Genomic DNA, 6,848 nt, shown 5'->3' on the forward strand with positions numbered 1-6,848 from the left:
AAAAGGAGCCTTTGCAGTACTTCCTTTCTGCCACAAGATGTCCTCAGTCTTACAAGATTAATGACAGCCACATCATTCAACCCATTTCCACTCGGCGTAGGCTGTCATGGACTGGACAGTGTGGGAGAAGCAGCATAGTGATGAGCTCATCTCCCTGATCTCCCTGCCTATCATCAAGCACATTTAAATGGCTTTTCGTGCTGTTCCCCTTCCCCCATGCAGTTGACAAATAAAATGTACTTACCGAAACTGCTAACATTTGAAAAAATACATTTAATGTTATATTGATAATTAGAGAGCTGCAATAATCTTTTGTTATATCTTCCAACTTTAACAAAATGCAATATACATACAAGAGAGGGAATAAAGTGTTTTTTGTATTTGCAAACATTCAATCTTTTGTATCATTGATAATATTTATAGACAGTGCCATGTGATTTATTGAAGGTCTCTGGATCTCTGTAGTGAATGTGTTGTGCATCCGCTCCATCTCCATGCAGTCACAGGTGGACGTGTACGCCCTCTAGTGGCTGGGTGGTTTGGGAAGGTTGGTCAGAATATATCCAGCCGGGGAGAGGAGCCCAAGGGAAAACACTGAGAATCCAATAATGGTCTCCTGAAAACAAGACAAACAATCGGGATTAGTGACTGGTCACAGGGTAATTATTCATAGAGGTAAATCAAAGATTTGCAAATGGACATACAGTAGAGGAATGCAAAGTCTCCATCTCCATGAGGACCCCAAAGCCTCCTCAGCCAATAGGGGCCCCAACAGCCAGAGCTGGACCTGCAGCAATAATTGCAATGCTCAGGGGTTCCGCCTCTAGGACATCTGGATGGGTTGGATGAATTGATAATCCTGGTGGGGGGGGGGTATGGAGTGGGGGGAGGAGCATGTGCTTGGGGTATGGGTGGAGGCAGTTTTGGGGTGATCAGAGTGCATTGGGAAGGACATGGTCATGAAGGGTAGTGGGGGCCCAACATCAGTTCTGCATGGGGCCCCACTGTTGGCTATGACCTTCACTAGATATGCATAAAGATTTGCAGCATGACAGTTGATAAATCTGATTTCTGTATATGGGTTCACATCCTAATGGAAATCAGAATTAGAAATATTAGAATTATTTTGCTGGGGGTTGAGCAACTCAGTACACAAATAATGAAAACATTCCTCAGATAGGAAAGTCGTGGATCTGGAATTATGAATGAATCAAGAAATTTTGGCTAAATGATTTCCCTTCAAAATGATTCAAAAAGCTTGCAGGTGCTTAAAAATATCTGATTTTATCTTCCTACGGCCTATTAAAACTAAGTCTGCTCACAGAGATCAATAGCTCAAGCTGCAATTTCAATTCAGAACTGACAAAGGGATCTGCAAAGCAGCTATTGTTTCTGCTAGAAATGCTGCATCCTTGTCACCACCTGCAAATTGAACCAAAATCCCAAACTATGTTGACTTCCTTCCAAATATTTTCAGTAAGTTATAAATTCCCAGCTCCTGATACAAGGGGGCCAGGTGTCTATAGCCCAAGGAAGGCCGGAGTGACAACCCTCCTCTTCCATAGATGTTGCTGGTCTAGAACAGGAAGTCACTTTCTACCGCTAGGTCTGAATAGATCCAATATTTTAGCAAGTTCCACACTTTTCGGTGATCCATGGCATCGCCATTTATTAAATGTTCTTTATATCTACTTTGTGTAATTCTGGTGGTATAGTGAACTATATGTGGTTACTTTTATTTATTTCATTTTATTATTTTAATTATATCATTGTATGAAATGTTTAGTTTAGGATATTACTGCCCATTAGGTGATTTGCGTAACACAGACAGTTCTTGTTTCATATCTCTTATAAATGGGGTCCTTAGCAGGAGGCTGTGCTGGGACAAGGGGTCTCTCTGAGTTCTCAGAACGCTCGCATCGGAGCAGACACAACAAAGATGAATTCCGAGGCAAATCATATTAGGGAAATAATTGCTTTTTTCTGCAGCCAAACCCTGGCACAGCATGAAAAGACGACCCCCCTCCCCCCCATATTCACCCATGAGAAGCTTTAATGAATAAATGTAATTATTGGTGGGAAAGTTTCATGGAGTGACCATAATGTTCTCCCACTCCGGCCATGAGCGACACAACAAATGGTTATCAGCAACATTAACAAATGGACAATAATGAGCCGAGACCAACACCTGCAGTATTTGTCAGAGCTCAGCTGGCTGGAAATAATGCCACCAATAAAGTATGGTTCTGCTGAAGGTTCTGCTAAAGGTTCTGATAAAGGTTCTGCTAAAGGTTCTGATAAAGGTTCTGCTAAAGGTTCTGCTGAAGGTTCTGATAAAGGTTCTGATAAAGGTTCTGCTGAAGGTTCTGCTTATTTCATGGACATTGTCTTAGGAATAATAATTATATTGCTGCCAGTACGTCTCCCATACATGTATATGATGAACGGGGAATTCATTTGTGGGGGAGACCAAGCCCAAATGTGGAAATCAAAGAGGCCCTGTATATGAAATGTTTACCTGCAATGTTCCTTTCTATAATTTATTTTGCATTCACTTGTGCACAATGAACCTTTGAACTTGCTGGAAGAGTGAATGTTTTAGCACAACTTGCTCATTCCTTGCACATCGTATTCTATCTAATTATTGTCTAGGATGGCCCAGCTCCTTCACTCCTCCACTCTCCTGCCTACATAGACATCAATGCAACTGCTGAGGGAGGAATAAAGGGGAATATTATAGAGCAGCATTTCTTACCAAGGGTTCCTCCAGGGGGTGCTAGGGGTTCCTGGGGCAATGAGCGGTTTGCACCTCTCTGGTCGGTGTATGTGACCCCAATGATGTTTTAGCCTATCTGTAAGGGTGACATTCTTCCCACTGGCCACCACACTAATATACTGTGATCTATGCATATAATAATTATAACGCCCTAAGGCCTGAAAGTTATTTCAAGGATTCCCCGTGTTAAAAATGTAGAGAAGCACTGCTATGGGTGTCACTTGAGTCTGCTGGGGCTGCTGACCACCAGTATGGCTTCTCCAGGGGCCCGGATCCAATATGGCTTCCTGCTGGTGTGACATGCTTGCACGTCATGTGTTAGTACTGCCCCCTTGTGGTCTTCACTGATGGCACATGTTACAGTGTGACAACAAACAATTACATATGAGAGGCAGGAGAAGAGTGTTGTCACCTTATAAAAGACTTTGCTGTCTGGCAGGATCAATAGGCGTAATTTAAGATAAAAAATTCATAAAATGTATATTATATTTATATTATATTTATAAAATTGATAGAATAAAGACAAGACAGACATCTATTGGGAACAGATGAAATAAATGATTATAATTAGGAAGTGTTCCCCTCCCCCACTCCGCCACTCTGAAATATTGGGCAGCAGAAACACAAGCAATGGTTTTACAGGATGCACGAAGATCGGAGGACACAAAGTCATCACAACAGCTGTTTTGTGTCAATATTTGTATTCACAGAGCAGAAGGTGAGAAAATTCATCACTTGAATGGGAGGAGAATCATTGCAATAATTTGGGTCCATATGCTGAAATAAAAGTTTAGGGGTGCAGGGTTGTGGCTTTGGGGGGGACGCTGCTGCCATGGATGAGCTAATGACATTTCACAAATTCTTTTTCAATTTTTGATGGCTGCTAAGGAGGACTACAAGTTTCAGCATATGAAATGCCAACAGTAGGTCCCTGCACAGAACTGACCTGGGGCCCCAGTGTGGGCTGAGAAGGGTCCTCGAGCAGCAGCACACTTTGCACTTCCCTATGTCCGCCACAGCATACGAGCAAATGTACCTTTACCATATAACCTTACCCTAACACTTAAAGCAAACTCTGGGCAATTTATTTTATACATCATCACCCAGGCAGAGAAAAAAATAAAACAAAACCTCAGATTGAAATATTCGCCTTCAATTTTCATTCACCCGCAGTACAACATTTTCTCCACAAGATGTCCTCAGTCTTCGTGGATAATTGATAGCCTGCATCCTACCTGGAAGAATGAAGACATACTGTGAATACTGGTGGTCATGGACGGCTGTCACCATCAACCTCTCATTCATGGAATACTAAAACACAGATAAGGTGATGAAGACTTGAAGCTTGAAGTCTTCTTGTGTGTTGGTGAAATCACATGACCTGCCTAGGCAAAGAATCAGAGTTCAGGGAGCAGTGACTGATACCAATGTATAGAAGGGTTACAGACCAGTGCAAAGCAGTGACAAGTTGTTTATTTTATGTTTATGGGGGAATCAGATTTATTGGACTGGGAAGGATCTGTAATGAGGCGCTGAGCAAAACGAAACACAACAAAGTAATGAAAGCCAAAATTCCAGAAAGCTGGAAAAGGAGGAGCAGCGTCACCTAGTGGCCAGAACCAAACCTACAACCTAGAGATTGATCTATCCACCGGTCATCTATCAATCATCTATCAATCGATCATCTATCAATCATCTATCTTACTATTGATCTATCTCCGCCATGATGATTGGTGTGGCCATGGAAAGGAATCCCGGGAGCCATGTAGCAATGTGCAGCATTTCCAAGTATAAGGAAAGGTCTGAGGAGGAGAATGTTTGTCCTGATGAAGCTCCATGGATCTTCCTTCCATATATTTTATGTTCCATGTAATGTCTTTGTATCACAATACTCCCTCTGGGTTTTCTCCCCGGTTTATATTCAGGTATCACCCAGGGTTTATATTCAGGTATCACCCAGGCTCATGCTTTATATCCTGAGATGACAATGACACATGAAGTGTCTGGTGCCTGTGCAATGTTCATCCAACACAGATCAGCCCCTGCTGCTGGATTATCCATCTTTGCTGCTCTTCCTGCAATAAACCGACATTTACCTCCTGCAGTGCCGGGGGAGGTTCGATGAGCACTGTGTATAGGTGATGTGAGGATGTGTGGGGGAGGGTAGGAGCGGTACATTGCCGGTGTCCCGGTGCTGAGCTGGAGAAAGGGGCGGGGCCAACCATTGCACAGCCCCGCCCACGTCTCTGGCCTGGGGAATCTGCTGGTGACGTCACGCTCTAGTCACGTGCCCCAGCCGACGTCGGATGAGGGAGGGGGAACTACCAAGATGGCGGCGGCGGGGATGTAAGACGGAGGGGGGAGGAGAAAGACACCGAATACCGGGAGAATGGCCGCCGAGGTGCAACGGAGAGGAATGGGGCGAAACCGGAGCTGCTGAGCCGCCGGGAGGTGAGTGAGAGGGAAAGGCAGGAGATAGGGCCGCCTTATATGAGGGGGGAGGGGGCAGAGAGGCTGACAACTCAGTGTGACCCGGAGATTGTACCGAGCCCGTGTCACCGACACCCCAAACACTAATCTACCCCCATTTCACCACTTCCACTATACACCCCAATGTACTCTCATACCCCTTATCCATACACCCTGATACCCCCCATGTCCACAGTGACACCCGTTCTTCATATACACTTGTATACCCCGACACCATCCCATTTTCCATCGTTATCCCCCCAAGATATTTCTGTAATGAAAGCTCAGTGTTACCTAAGGGAATTTTATAAATGCTGAGACTTTGCCAGATTGCCCCTATGTATGGAGGTAACTAAAGGCTCCCGTATAGCCCCAAATACATTTACCTCATAGGCGGAGCCAAATCCCCCTTCATGTGTCTCACACGCTCCCCCTTCCAGACACTGCAGATCAGTGGGAGGGGTCAGTGCTGGTAATTTAAGGATCAGTGGGTGGGGCTAGGCTTGGTCATGTATTTATTGACAGGCTACAACTTTGTGAATCCGCAGTGATAACAGCGATAGCCCCGCCCCCTCCTGTAATGTTTCATCTATTTGTTTGTTCTTACTGACACATCGGGTGACTTACAGGTTCTCTTAACAGGCCACACCCCCAATTTACTGAGCTTTCCTGTGTTGGAGCTTACACAGGTTTATTGCATTGTGGGAGCAAAGGCGATGGTGTGGTCAGAGAAGTTGGCGATGGTTTGCTCGGTGCCAAATAATTTTCCCCATGGTTTTATTATTGCTTTGTGTTGGAGGAATTCAGAAGTGAAATGTTGGGAATTGGCTCAATCCTTCTTCCCGGATCATTTCCAGCTGATGTGAGCCTCGTACTTGTTGTGTTTGGGTACGGAGGGTCTGTTTGGCATGTTCTGCGATTCATAGGGGAGTCTGCAGCCCCAGTGAGTGCCGATAGATTGTATGATTTGTGGGCTGCTTCCTGTATTCCATTGTATTCTTCATGTAATCCCCGACAACAAACCTCTGTTATCTGCTGATACCAAAGCCACAGCTCAGTATATTAGTATGGGGGTCAGTAGGAAGAATTCCTCTCACATTGCTGGCCAGTGGGAAGAATGTCACCCTTACAGATAGCCAAAAACATCATTGGGGTCACTTACACTGACCGGAGAGGTGCAAACTGCTCATTGCCCCAGGAACCCCCAGCAATCCCAGATCAGTATTTCCCAACCAGGGCTCCTCCAGGGGGCGCGAGGGGTTTTCTAGAGCAATGAGCAGTTTGCCCCTCTCAGGTCAGTATAAGTGACCCCAATGATGTTTTTAGTTATCTGTAAGGGTGACATTCTTCCCACTGACCAGCAATGTAAGAGACATTCTTCGCACTGACCAGTGTGAGCTGTGGATTTTAAGCTTTTTCTTGCATCAGCCAATCTTGCACTGCACAGCCACCAGATCCCATAATGCGCTTTCCTGAAAATGTAGAAAAGAATGCGCCGATCTCCCTTTGCCTTTCCAGGAATGTAACGCATGTGCGGCTACCTCTTAAATAATGTGAAGTGTTTGGTGATTGGGCCACTTTATTTTTGGGTCTCCAGGAGCTT

At 44.8% G+C, this 6,848-nt stretch overlaps 1 protein-coding gene and 1 long non-coding RNA gene across 2 annotated transcripts in view; one reads left to right on the forward strand and one right to left on the reverse strand.

The window, feature by feature from the left end:
- Positions 1-255: 255 nt before the first annotated feature.
- LOC140342029 (uncharacterized) lies at positions 256-4,701 on the reverse strand. Its single transcript, XR_011922976.1, has 3 exons — positions 4,482-4,701; positions 3,908-4,011; positions 256-616 (listed from the first exon to the last, which is right to left on the reverse strand). It is a non-coding gene; the product is annotated as an uncharacterized lncRNA (long non-coding RNA).
- Positions 4,702-5,092: 391 nt separating this feature from the next.
- Positions 5,093-6,848, forward strand: part of BTBD7 (BTB domain containing 7) — a 28,372-nt gene continuing 26,616 nt past the window's right edge. Inside the window, exon 1 of the mRNA XM_072427960.1 lies at positions 5,093-5,227. The gene's annotated coding sequence lies outside the window, so the exon portion shown is untranslated. The remainder of the gene's footprint in view (positions 5,228-6,848) is intronic.

This window comes from Pyxicephalus adspersus, chromosome 12, assembly GCF_032062135.1.
Source record: "Pyxicephalus adspersus chromosome 12, UCB_Pads_2.0, whole genome shotgun sequence".
NCBI classification, from domain to species: Eukaryota; Metazoa; Chordata; class Amphibia; order Anura; family Pyxicephalidae; genus Pyxicephalus; species Pyxicephalus adspersus.